The sequence below is a fragment of the Macaca nemestrina genome, chromosome 12, assembly GCF_043159975.1.
Source record: "Macaca nemestrina isolate mMacNem1 chromosome 12, mMacNem.hap1, whole genome shotgun sequence".
Classification (NCBI taxonomy): domain Eukaryota; kingdom Metazoa; phylum Chordata; class Mammalia; order Primates; family Cercopithecidae; genus Macaca; species Macaca nemestrina.
In genome coordinates this window covers 36,112,604-36,126,852 of record NC_092136.1, presented here as the reverse complement: position 1 = coordinate 36,126,852, position 14,249 = coordinate 36,112,604, and the positions used below count along the sequence as shown (strand labels likewise).

At 37.3% G+C, this 14,249-nt stretch overlaps 1 long non-coding RNA gene across 6 annotated transcripts in view; it reads right to left on the bottom strand.

Annotated features, from left to right (window-relative positions):
* Positions 1-14,249, bottom strand: part of LOC105471471 (uncharacterized) — a 487,352-nt gene that overhangs the window by 213,361 nt on the left and 259,742 nt on the right. The gene's annotated exons all lie outside the window — the stretch shown is intronic.

The window sequence follows — 14,249 nt, the reverse complement described above, 5'->3', positions numbered from 1 at the left end:
TCTGGAAAATACATTTGGGATTTTGTATGTGAACCATGGAGAAATAAACACTTTTATTTGAATTAATAACAGCTTTCTCTGAAAAGGAATATTCAGTAATGATATTCAAAAAATGATAAGCAAAAAGTAAATAAGATATCACCCTTAAGAGACACTGTAGTTCTGAACACCTTAGATTTTGGAGTGAGGCAGACCTAGGTTTACAACCCAGCTTCCCTACCTAATAGTGATTTTATTAGGGTAATTTTTTTTTTTTTTGAGATGGAGTCTTGCTCTGTTGCCCAGTCTGGAGTGCAGTGGTGCGATCTCAACTCACTGCAACCTCCGCCTTCTGGGTTCAAGCAATTCTGCTTCAGCCTCCTGAGTAGCTGGGATTACAGGTGCACTCCACCACCCCCGACTAATTTTTGTATTTTTAGTTGAGACGGGGTTTCACCATGTTAGTCACGCTGGTCTCAAACTGCTGACCTCGTGATCTGCCCTCCTCAGCCTCCCAAAGCGCTGGGATTACAGGCGTAAGTCACCACGCCCAGTCGATAATTTATTTTAATTTCTCGTATACTGAATATTTTAGATTATAAAATGAGAAGTTTAAATAAAATAATGTGTGAAAAGTAAGTTATAAGTATTTGAAATCTAACAACTAATAAATGTTAGCTATTTTTATATGTGGATGTTCCACATGAAATTGCCATCTCTGTAGGGCAAATGGTTAAATATTGACAGCTAGATATGATATCATAAGGTTCAACTCTGCATTATAAATGCCAAATACCCTGAAAGGGAAAGTAGAAAGTGAACATGTAACTTGCCCAACTGAATCAAAGTAGAAAAAAATTCCTAAAATATGAGAAAACATCCAGCAGTACTTACAGACACACAGCAATACTATAAGCTCAGAAATTGCATTGGGATTTTAGAATGTCAAAAAGCACATTAAAGGATGTAATAGAGGGAAAATTCTTTGACGAAATGTGGAAATTGAAGATGATGGGGAAATAGGTATCCAGATGCCTATTATTTTTGCTGATGTTTTTAAAAAAGTATTAACAGATCAAACTGGAATCAAAGGAAAACAATATGAAAAATAATAAATTCAGAATACTTTCTTGGTGAAGTATAAGTTCAACTCGGCAAAGATAGTTCAATAACAGCAAAGAGGATTCTTTCTACCTGTCTATATTATTTTTCTATTTTTTAAAGCTACGATTGAACGTTTTGAGGTTTTTCACACCCTCACAGAAAAGTTGTGAAAATACTTTTTAAATTATTTAAAATTGCCAGCAATGACTATTTTACTTTCATGTGCTTTGAAGTCATTCAAGTGGTCAGATTTTTTTTTTTGTAGCAGTTACTGAAAAAATATCAAGCAAATTTTCACTTAATAAGGACCGAGTATCTTCAAAACTTTGGAATAGCCTAAAATTCCCATTGTCTCTGCCTACACCCTCCAATTCTAATCTTGTCATGTATTCATCCTCATGCCAATCTTCAGGTAAAAATGTTATTCAATTCACAAAAATGAATACATCTCTGAGATTCTTGATTATAATGAAGCATTATTCAAATTGAATGTGTTTCTTAAATATATTTACTTCCAAAATGTAAGGCTTTCCAAAAACTGTACAATGCAAACTAGACACATTGTACCAGCCATACATTCACAAAAAAGAATAAGTATGCATCATAATGAAAGGAAATTAAAATATCAAGCAAAACAACCACACACACAAAAAATCCCCACAGAATAGGCTACAGGGCTCAGAACTTCTCTTCAAGTACTCATAGAATCATTCATTCATTCATTCAACTAAGATATAGTGAGCTTCCTGAAACTGGGCACGCAACTGTGAGCAAAAACAGTAAAAAGTAGCGGTTTTCAAAGATTTTGCAGTCTGGTGGGAGAATAGGTGACAAGACACAAGCGAATGTGAATAAATGCTTCAAAATGAGATAAGTGTTATGCAGGAAACAATGTGCTAAAATGAAGTCTTTTTATTGTAGGGGGTTATGAATTTCTTCCCTAAGGAAGTAGCATTTGAAGTAAAAGATGAAGGGTGAAGGGGTTAACAGGAAGGGAGGGTGTGTTAAAAGATTCTGAAATTGGAAAGAAAATGGTCTGTCCTAGAACTTGAAAGGCCAGGGTGGTAGAGCACAGAGAATGAAGAGAAGAAATAGGACTCTAAGATGAGACTGGAGAAGTGGACAGGACTCAGACCAAAAACCTGAAAGCTGTTGTAAGGCTTTTACTTTATTTTTTCTAATAGGAAAGACGGTTTAAATCAAGGAGTGGAAAAAAAAATAGATTTCTGTTTTAAAAATTGTACTTTTATGGGAGAGTGGAGAGTAGCAAAGAACCAGGTCAGAGGCCAATACCATCATTCTGTCAGGAGACAGTGGTGACAAAGAACCAAAAAACTATCAGGACCAAAGACACAGAGACAGTTTCCCCTACTTCATAAACTCAACTATAAGGAATTTAGTATTTTGAGTTGACTCACAATAAAAGATGCCTTCTAAATTTTAGTTCATTGGGAAAAAAGGACTGTTCGGGAACCTTTGACAGTCAGCTCAAGGAAAATGTGAAAAGATGGGGAAAGAGTGGTTGTAAAGACTCAGGAAACCACATGTGGAATTTGGTTGAAGGAAGTATAAACAGTGCACGTAGGAACTGGAAGCGTTTCAGATACCTATACTGTATATCTTTCTGAGTCTAAATTTTTTCTCGCATATGATATTTTCCTTGTATACATTCCATTCTTTCTGCAGACTGAATTCCTCTGCATATTCATAAAATTAGTATCCCCAAACTTGAAATTCTTTATGGCTTTGGTTTGCCAAAGTGAAGCTCCTACTTTGACATGGGGTGCCTTTTCAACCCTAGAGCCCTCTTCCTTCTGGATTCAGGCTTTTTGTCTCCTGGTCCATGTTCTCTCATGCCTCTGGATGGGTAATTTCAGTTTGTGGTTGCTTTCTACTTGCTTCAAGTATCCATCCCAGAAACAAATTCTTATCACACTGGGAGAGTTTGGTAAGCATGATTGCTCATTTTAGAGGCTGTTGTCAAATTGGATTAATTTAGAAAAGAAAGCTAAGCCTAGAAGAAACTGAGTTCATATCACAAACTTAAAAGAAAACAATACTTTTACACTTAGAAAAACTAAAACAAACAAAAATTGAGTTTCCACACTAACCAACACCACTAGAACAAAATATAAAAAGGCAGGTCAGGCTTTTAATAACTCATCTCTTAGATTCTCTGATTAAGCAAGGCTTGAGCATGGGAAATCTTTGGTCTATTTTGTGCTGTTACAGTTTCTAATCACCCACAACCACCTAAGTTATGAAATGCTGTAAAATTTAAGGACAGAATGTTTATTCCCACTTTCAGCATTCACATATCATCTGCTCAAAGCTAGACTTTAAAGTTTGGACTGTGGAAAAGACACGTGCTTTATTGGTCTGAGGCATTCATGGTTTCTGTTGGAGACACCATCACTCTTGAAAGATGGAGGAGAGAAAATGAGACATCACCTTTGGTCGAGTGGAATTCAATTGCAGAGGACCATGGCTAGGGATAGCTTACAAAGCGCACTCCAATTTTCAAATCTCTGGCCTTTCATGTGCAGGTAGACACTCTGGAGCCATCTAGTGGCATAACATCATTGAAATAAAACAAGAAGAGCCAGGGTTGAGAATTGAGGAAAAGTCCAAATGTAACTCCAGCACAATCTAGCATTGTCTCACCCAGATGGGTCATGATTTCAGGAAGGTAACTGATATGGCAAATGCCCTGGTTCTGGGAAGGAAACTGACAACCTATGATCCTGCCTCATTCCCTGTGACTACAGTTTCTTCTAGCACTGTTCCTATGGGTGTATCACCTGGCGACCTGGATGGAGTGGAATTTATGAGCAACAGTTATTTTAATCCATGAGAAACAAAATATAAGACTGCATTTAACCAGTGCAAATTATAACATGTCAGTGACTTTACCATTGTCTCTTAATTAGCTCCAACTATTTTCAAATAAGAGGCTTGGGGCCGAGATAGAGTTTCAAAGCGTTTTTCAATGGTTTTAAGTTGTTACAGTAGTGCTTTATTTTGACTGATATTTATGGGGCTGGAGGAATAGAAGGACTGGAAGCATTTTTTCCTTTCTCTAAAACTGAAAACCGGTTCTCTCTATGATGATTTAGACTGGAACTGACTAAGATATATACTTGGAAGAGGTTTTCCTTAGAAAGTGCACTACTGCACTGACAGTGACTTTCTATTCATACTACCTCATTTGTTTTACTTACTAAACTAAATTAAGCTCTAGGCCACTGTTCTCAAACTTGAACATGCATTAGAATCAACTAAAACACCTGTTAAAATGCAGATTGCTCAGCTTTATTGGAGTTTCTACTTTAGATACGTCTAGGGTAATGTTCAAGAATTTGCATTTATAAAAACTTCCAAAGAGATACTGATACTGTTGGCTGAGGGACTGCATTTTGTAAACTATTGTTGTGGAAAATTAAGGCATGGATGTTCATCTTTTATTGTTTTACTTACTCAAAGACAAAGCCTAACCATTCTTTCTGGGCTTCTCAATGAGCAATAGGATTTTATGGCAGGTAATGTTTTATTTTTTAGAATAGATCTGGTTCTTCAAATGAGATCCTTCACAGAAACTCAGTGTAAAAGACAGGTAAAAATAGAGCTACTTTGATTAAAGTGAAGGTGAGAGAACAGCACCTCTTCTGTCCTTCCTCATGAATTTCCATAGCAGATACTGGCACTGCCTCAGCAGAAACTGGGAGCCAGCATACATCAGGCAGAAAACCAAAGCAGGTATTACTATCATTGCTGTCTCTTTAGCTCCCCCTTATATGGTCACTAGATGCTCAGAAGTTTCTGTTCATCATCCAGATTGTTCCATTCCAGCCTCAAATACTATTTTCTACAAAATTCTTGGTTTGTCCCTCACTAATATATTCTACTGTGTCCAAAGCAGTGTAGTTATAATATAAATAAGAGAGTGTGCATTGTTCTTTTCAGAATAACATTTGATTACAAAATTTGTTTTGTAATACTAGTCCATGAGATATTGGGAATGGTGTAAAATACCCATACATCATGAGGAGCATCTGTGCAGAGCTAAATTTTTCAGCACTTCTAACAGCTTGACATTCAGGTCCCCGTTGCTCTGGCTGTTGCCACTGTCCCCAGGATCACCGTCATGCTTTCCACCAACCCCTTCCACAATTACAAAACAGATAATTGTATTGATACTTAATGTATCACTTATCACAAACAATTACAAATATTTATTGAGTAACATTTTTGAACTATATCCTTTAATTCAGAATTCTCTCCTTCAATAGCTCTAAGATGGTTTATTATATAGCAAAGAGAAGGCAGGTTATGAATTTTCACCAACTTGCAGTTGTTCTAAGTCATGGCTTTTATCAATTTACCTATGGTAATATGTGACCCTATGAATATTATCCTAATTTAGATATTTCTGTGTTTCATCTCCAAATGAGTTCTTGAATCTAAACTACTACTCAAAAACAGAAAAGTGGAAAGTTCTATATCTCTTAGTACTGGGCTTTCCTTGTAATATTCTGAATTCAATCCGCTTCAGGCTGAAGAGATTTGCTTTACTTTCTGGGAGATAAGAATCAAAGATAAATAGTCCTATGGTTTTCCCACTGGAGATAAGACCCACTTTGACAATCAGAACAAACAGACTAATTTGATTAAGGATAGGTACACCTTTGCTACTGATCTACCAACAACATATAGGAAAATTTCAGAATAAAATAAAACCATTGGGAACTGTATGTCCACTTTTACCTTGTCATTTTTTAATGTTCACTGACTGAAGGTGAATTTCATTAAGAATATTTTAGATAGTCAATTTTCTTTCTCCAGGAATTTACAATTAAAGTCCTTATGCCCATTGGCAAGAAACTGTTCCCTAATCTGAACTGAAAAAAAAAGGAATCTAATTTATAAACACTACTATTTATATCTATTCCACACCTTGTTGGATATCCTTTTTGGCTTCAACAAAGAGGAGACTGTCTCAAGGAGGTGAAAGGAAAAATTAGCTAATATAAAGTGGAGATCCAGAAGTTAAAGGAAAAATTATAAAAGTGAGTCTAGGTCATAGTATACAAAACAAACAATATAATTATGGTGACTCTATTTCATAGGTTGGTGTTGTTTGGCATATGTATTATAGTGCATATTCAGAACACAAAAACAATATCATTAAAATTCCCAACATGTTTTTGTACACTCTTTTCTATTTCTTAGAATAGACACACTCCAGATTGCTGAAGAGGGGTGTGACAACCAAATATTTCTTTCAAGGTGGCAATAATGGAATGATACATGGAAAAAGTATGGTAGCATTTTTTATCTTCTCCAATCCCTTAGACGTTGGTGTAAACTATTATATTACCCAAATTAGTTTGCTCTGAGGATACAGAGCAAACAGAAGCTCAAAGCAAACCTACAAAGAAATTCTTCCAAATACATTCATCAAGGGCTTTTTATACAGACAGCTTAGGGACTCTGCCTATGGCAGGCAGTGAGGGATGTGACATTAAGAAACAAAGATTAATTGCCCAACTTCAAATCACAAGGTGAGAGTGGAATCTAAAACATCTCCGTAGGTTTACTGTTCTAGTCTAGTCACCCTTTCTTTCTTAAAATCAGAAACAATGAGTAATTCTCTCTGTATCTGCTACTTTTATACTTAGGAAAGGAAAAGATAAAAATACAAATAAAAAGAGTAAAGAAAATATCCATCCCCCTGGAAACACCTGCTCAATTTCCTATGGAAAAAAAAAAAAATTAGGTACTTTAATAGTGCACTAAGGACATTTGGGTAGTGGTCCAAATAAATCCTCCAAACCGACAGACTTGTGATTTGTCAAGGTTTGTTACAAAGGCTATGCCCTTAAGCCAAACAAGCATCATCTTTGGGGAGATTTTATTTGTGTTATCAATTCATATCTGGACAGGTCTTCTGCTGGTTGGCATAGCAACTAACTGAAGTTCATTGAACTTTCAGATGTGTGTGCTAACAATCTAAAGCTGATTTCCCCCCATGGGGACCAGAAAAGGCTTTCTTTGTTAAACCTCTCCAGTTGCATTGAAAAATATATCATTTTTCTCAAGCCTACAAACACACACATTTGAAATTTGGAAAATAATATTAGGAAAATTGTTTCTATCATGTAATATCATAATGGTTTTTCCTCTGTTTTCTGAAAGGAAAGCTAAAGGTTTACAATATCATATTTTCTATCCATTTCTAGGTCTTTCCATAGTTATCTTAGGGAAATTCTTTCCAATAAATTTTTTTGTTTGAAGATTTTGTTGAGGACATCCGGGTAGTGATTTTGCAGAGTGTTGATATTTAGCATGGCCTCGTTAAAATTTTAGACACGGAAATGTTAGGTCTCCACTTAGGCGAAGATCTCAAGTAGCTTGCTTTCATGCTATGTTGGTTAAGCAAAGATTTAACTAATGTTCATTTAGAGAGGAAGCAGTGTCAAAACCTGTGCTCAGCACTGTGGGAGATGAAGAGGAACAAGAGATAGGATTGGCTTTTAAATTATTTATAATATGATTTCAAAAAAGGAACTAAAGGATGAGGAATATTAGTGAAGAAGATGTCTCTACTGTTGGGAATTGTAGAAAAAAAGACTAAAAAGGACAAGTTTGTAGTTACACCTTTGCCTTGCTTAGTTACCAATTTTGGAAGTCATATTACTATGAGAATTTAAAAAGCTTAAGTACAGAGTAAATGTTTTCCCCAGAAGGATGTAATACTTGACTTATGTGTACTTTATTATTATTTAATTACGATGGAGTCTCATTCTATCGCCCAGCCTGGAGTGCAGTGGCGAGATCCTGGCTCACTGCAACCTCCGCCTCCCTGATTCGAACGATCCTCTGGCCTCAGCCTCCTGAGTAACTGGGACTACAGACGCACACAACCACACCCGGCTAATTTTTGTATTTTTAGTAGACATGAGGTTTCACCATGTTGGTCAGGCTGGTCTCGAACTCCTCACCTCAAGTGATCCTCCCACCTTGGCCTCCCAAAATGCTGAGATTACAGGCATGAGCCACTGTGCCTGGCCAACTTATGTGTACTTTAGATAATCTAATATTTAAAGATATGAGAAATAAAAGTCACTTTTTGAAAATCTGCCCTCCCTTTATAAAGTAGGAATGCTATTCTAATTATTTGTTAAAGACGTATCCTTGCTTTTTGCTTCCTAATTAAAGTCTGTAAGCAATACCCAAGTTTGTAAATTTCAGAAAGATTTTGTCTCCTTTATTTTTCTGGAAGTATAGAAAAGATGTATCAAGCATGATTTTGTGCTTATTTCTTCTTACTGGATCTGTTTAAGGCTCCATGCTGTGATTAAATAATTACCATCCCAATACTCATGAAAACTATTTTCTTGTAGATTGAACCTGAGCCAATTCACTACCAATGAGGCTATTATACTTCAATGACTTTATTGATTAACAGTGATTAGGTCAAGGTTGCTGACAATGGGTAACTGACCACTGCTATTTATAGACAACTACTCAGCAGCCCTGAACTAAGAGTTAGTCGCATGTGGTTTTGTAGGCAGCTGGACTCTGGCCTCCTCTGTCTGGGGGTCTTTTATAATGAAACTGTTGTATGGATTTTTCATTCATAGACCTCCTTTTTGAACTGAAGAGGCTGGTTTTGTTTAAGATGAAAAAGGGGGAAGTGAGAAATATTTAGAGTTGGGTTACAGGAGGCTGTGGGTACATGGGGAGAGAATTGAGTGGCCAGTTCTGAACAAAACCCCACTCATTCTGAAGGCTGTGTGTGCTGAGGTTTAACATTAACTTATACTGCCATCATGTGGATAAAAGGAGAAAGTTTTATTCTAGTGGCAGCTGCAAGAGCTGCAGATAACTTAATGATAAATGGGTGGCCAAAGGCTGAGGGTTCAGACAGTGCATGTTTAATTAAAAATATCTTGAACCCCATGCAACTGTTTCAAATAAAACATTTTTGGGCATTTTCTATAGTGTCAAGAAAGCAATGCTCTGAGACTTCCAAGAGTAAGGGCCTGAGGCCAAGCCTCCGTTATACAATGGAAAGTCTGAGGCTCCTTGGTACAGTCTCATCAGCCAAGTAAACAAAACAAAACCTTCTAAAGGTTAGACTAGAGAAAAAGTAAAAAAAAAAAACCCACAACAACAAGAGTAATAAATATCAATAACAAATGAGAATAACCGAAAGAAGCAATAGAAGATAGATTTGAAGCCAGTTACTAAACTGGTGTCTACACCCTGATAATCATTTACTGAGTCTTCTTAAATGAATAATTCTTTCATTCATACCAAAGAGAAAATGCCCTGGATAGCTAAACATGCAAGGAAGACATTATTTAAGACTATTGTATTAGAGGTCAAGAGCTCAAGGAAAAGCACCATGGATTTTAGGGGAATGTTGGTCAATGTGACGTGATCATCTAGGTTTGCTCATTGCTGCTTATGGAAGTTAGGTTCCTACTCTCCCACAGAGACTGGCAGATATAGGCACTGTCTTTTTTGATTATAATATTTGAAAAGAATGGCTCCCAGATCCTTAAGAAAGAGATCACTGTGTTGTATGTAAAACTGGCAAAAGAGTCCAAGAAGATTTCCACGTAAAAGGGAGAGATAAATTATTCACAATCACAAGTTCTTTAAAGCAAATGATCTAAGAATAGGTGGTCAGGGGCCTAAAGTCAGGAAAAAACCTGTCTAAAGTTTGACAAAGTTTGGGGGAATATCAAGACCATATTGGTGAGTCCCAGTCTCCTAATCTGTAAAATGGCCAGAGTAATCCCAGCTATCCTTATCTACAAGAGTGAATATGAGCACTGAAAAAAAAAAATAGAGAAACATGTGAATATGATATAAACCCAAAATGCAGTAGATGGTAAAGTATGGCTACTACTTTTGTCTATCCTATTTTTAAAATATGCACAAATTCAATTTCAAAGGACTAAATTGAAAAAGAAAAAAAAAATGTTTTTCCAAAGCAGAGCAAGTTTAATAGAAAAATCTCAGATTCGGGTTTTGCTCTATAACTTACTAACCATGGAGCCTCAATAAAGTCATTTAATCTTTTTGAGACTTGAATTGATTGCATAATGCCTACCTCTCATTGTTGTTGTAAAATTAAAATGAGAGAACATGTAAAGCTGCCAGCACAATGTTGGCACTTAGTGAATACTAGTAGATGCTGAAGTTGCATGAACTCTAGCTCTGTGTTGTGGGATTATTCTTGATTTGATTGGTGTCACTGCCAACGATTTTCACCAAAATGTGGTGTAGCAAATAGCCTTCAACCTCAGTGTCTTACAAAATTGAGCATTTATTTCTTGAAAGAAGGTATCGAAATATATTGTAGGTCTCACGCTTCCGCACAGGACTGGGAATTAAGTGATCCAAGCTGGGTTTGGCTGTGCTTGAATCCAGGCTCTGGGTTCACTTCAGGTCTAATCCATTTGTCTCTCCTTATTCTGGGGTGGTATGTCCTTCTCATGGTGATGACACGTGCAGAAAGACAATGCTCATGACATATTTGCTAAAATTCAACTGGCTAAACAAGTCACATGGGCAAGCCCAAAGGCAAGAGGTGGAAAATGCACTGCATAGAAAGAGCAAGAGGGTGAAAATATATAATATTACCTCAGAGGAGCAAAGGATTCAGACCAATCATTCAATCTACAACCCTACCTCATCTATTATCTGCATATATTGTAGCTTCTCCCTCTCATACCTTGTTTTCTCAAATCTTGAAATCTTCAATGGCAATTCATTGTGACAATAGAAAAAGTGTTTGAAAGTAAAGCAAAATCCTCGGAGAAAGGTGGGCAGGTTTTTAGCATATTCCCTACAATAATTTTGGAGGAAAAAAAGTAGAGGAAAGCGTGACCTAAAGAAAATCTTTCATCTTTTGTAAAAAGATTTTATTATGCAGATGTCTTATATTTTTCAATTTTCTTTAAAGATTTCCCCTTATTGAAAAATATTCCTATGACAAGTTAAATGAAATGGAGATGCTAGGTTGAGGCAAAGAATTTGAAAGAGTTTGAAAAGTACAGGGGAAATAAATAACTATCAGAATGTGAGCAAGAGATGGATAGGAATGAATAGTTGTCCCCCGCTTTTTATCTCCCCACCTCCTACTCACACCCCAACTAACAAACCTGCGTCATTTGAGCTGAAAGAAGAATTCATCTCTGAATATAGATCTGAGTTAAAATCATTTTGCAATGGTCCTACTGTGGTTTTTGAGAACAATGCCATCTCTTAAAATAACTGTTTTCAATCGTGACCTTCAGTGTGTCTGAAAGTTTGTGATGATGAATAGTGAATGCTGAATGGCATGCTACAGAATGCAGTCCCTTAATTGCTCACAGAGAAGTCACATAGGATTTTTCAATCTTTCTGTTTATGCCAGTGCTTGGAAAAGATCACTGAGTTCGGATCTGTGTTGAGCTACCAGGCTGAATCAGAGATAAAATTTTCCATTTGAGCCAGCTACTCAGGCTTTGGTGAAATAATTTGGAGACGTGGGGGGCAGGGAGCACAGTGGGTAACTATGTTGTGCACAGACTCTGGCATCAGACATATGTGGGTTTGAATTGTGGTTTTACCATTTCATGGTTGCGTGGCCTTAAGCAAGTTCATTAATCCTTTTGTTTTTCTCTCACAGTATCTGCAAAATAGGCATCATCATACCTCATGGGTTGTTATGAGGATTTAACATGCTAATATATGTAAAATATTGCATACAATAAGCATGCAAGAGAAAACAGCTGTTGCTGTAGCTATTATAATGTATTACACATTTGTTTTCAGCAAAGAGTATGAAGGAACCCAGCTCTGTGACAAACCTGAGGCATAGACAGGGCAAGGGTGGAGGCTCTGGGGTGGGTAAATAAAGGGTCTGATAAGTCAGGTAGTTGGGTGCTCAGGGAATATACCTAAAGGAAATGTGGACCAAAAGCAATGAAAGGGCAACAAAATGACCTCTTCTCTTTAAACCTCTTCTTCAAGGCTAAGCATTTAAAGCTCCTTCCTGAAAAATCATATTCATGTCAATGACCTTGAATTTAGTGACTGCAGCAGTGCACCGTGTATTTTTCAGCCTCTGGAATAATAGAGGGAAGGATGTGATAATTAATTTTATGTGTCAACTTGACTGAGCCACAGAAAACCCAGATATTTGGTTAAGCATTATTCTAGGTGTTTCTGTGGAAGTGTTTTGAATGAGATTCAGATGTGTTTATATATGTACATATATATTATGTGTGTGAAGTATGTATACAATAGAATATATATATATATATATAGATAGAGAGAGAGAATAAATATACATATATATTCTATTGTTTCTATTTCTCCGGAGAAACCAGGCTAATACAGAGGATGTTGTACTTCTTGACTTTTCCTTCTAGAGAGTACTTCTGAAACAGTGCTGGAAGCCATTTGGGCTTAAGGTGTGAGGCAAATTATACTAGGAATTCTCCTCCAACTTCTGTGTTCCAAGGAAAGCAAATAATGATCACCCTCCCAGGTAGCGCTAAAGGAGAAAGGAAGAGGCAGCTATATGTCAGGAATTCCACCTAGGAAAACCTTTGGATGGCATTGTGCTGGGAATTGGAAAAATAAGACACTTTCTCTACAAGCGGATTGAGCATGGCAGTGGGGAATCACAGAGGCAGCATGGTAAAGATTCTATAAAGCAACAGAGAGACTTCTGAGAACAAATCATGAGTCCAAACTGAGTTAGAAGTGGTAGTGTATTAGTCCATTCTCGCATTGCTATAAAGAAATACCTGAGACTTGTCATATAATGAAAAGAGGTGCAAAGCAGGAGCAAGACAGAGGGAGGAGAGGAGCCACACACTTTTAAACAATCTGATCTCACAAGAACTCACTCACTATCAAGACAACAGCAACAAGAGAATGGTACTAAACCATTCCTGAGAAATCCACCTCCATGATCCAATCACCTCTCACCAGGCCCCTCCTCCAACATTAGAGATTACAAGTTAACATGAGATTTGGGCAAGGACACAGATCCAAAACATATTAGATAGTGAGGCAAAGAATCTTCACCTTGGAAAGGAATGGAACTGGCAACACCAGGCTCCAGCCTTGTCAGAACATATTTGGAACTAAGAAATAAAATTAGGCCTCAATTCATACATGAGGTACAAAATGGCATGTTGTTCCCTGAAACCAGGGAGAAGCCTGGTCACTAGGGCTAGAACACAAGGCACGGGATTACTAGAAGCCAGTTTGTCCTGATGAGATGCACCTGAACTGCTAATAGGCGTTCTACCAAAGCTGTTTTAGCTAGATGAAGGATAGCTCTGATTCAGGTTTCTGTGCTGCCTTTAAGACAAGGGACCTTGATGAGACTTTTGTAATGATCAGACTATTGGTAACTGGGCTTTGGAAAAACGACTCTTTCCAAAACTCTTTCTTCCACATTTGTGGAAAGGAGGAGGTCCCTGTCTGTCTCCATCCTTGTCCAGGTCTTCATAGTCATGAAGCCTCCCTTGGTGAAATCCCATAAGACAGGACTCCAACATTCCTTCAACATTTCAGACTGAATCCTAGGATTGGCTCAACTCTTTCTAGCCATAATGTATGTGTTAGTCTTTTTTCATGCTGCTAATAAAGATGTATCTGAGACCGGATAATTTGCAAAGGAAAGAGGTTTAATGGACTCATAACTACACATGGCTGGGGAGGTCTCACAATCATGTCAGAAGGTGAAGGAGGGGCAAAGGCACATCTTACCTGGTGGTGGAAAAGAGGGCATGTGCAGAGGAGCTGCCTTTTATAAAAGCATCAGATCTCATGAGACTTATTATTTAATGTAGAGATGTGTCCTAAGGATCTCTCAGGCTGCGCCTGGTACACACTTTTCAAAGTAACACTAGTGCCCAAGTGGTCCTGAATTGAAGCAGTCTCTGCTCTACCCCTCTACTATTTGTCCCTCTCTGACTGAATTTGTTCTGATGGTTCATTAGAAAACAAGACATCAATTCTTTACCATTACTGAACTTCAGGAGGTTGGAAGTTACCAAAGCAATTTGTATGCTCTTTCTGTTTTTTTCCCTTCATCCAACTCTCACCCTCATTGTTCAGCCAGTTAAGATAAAACAAATAAAGGAAAC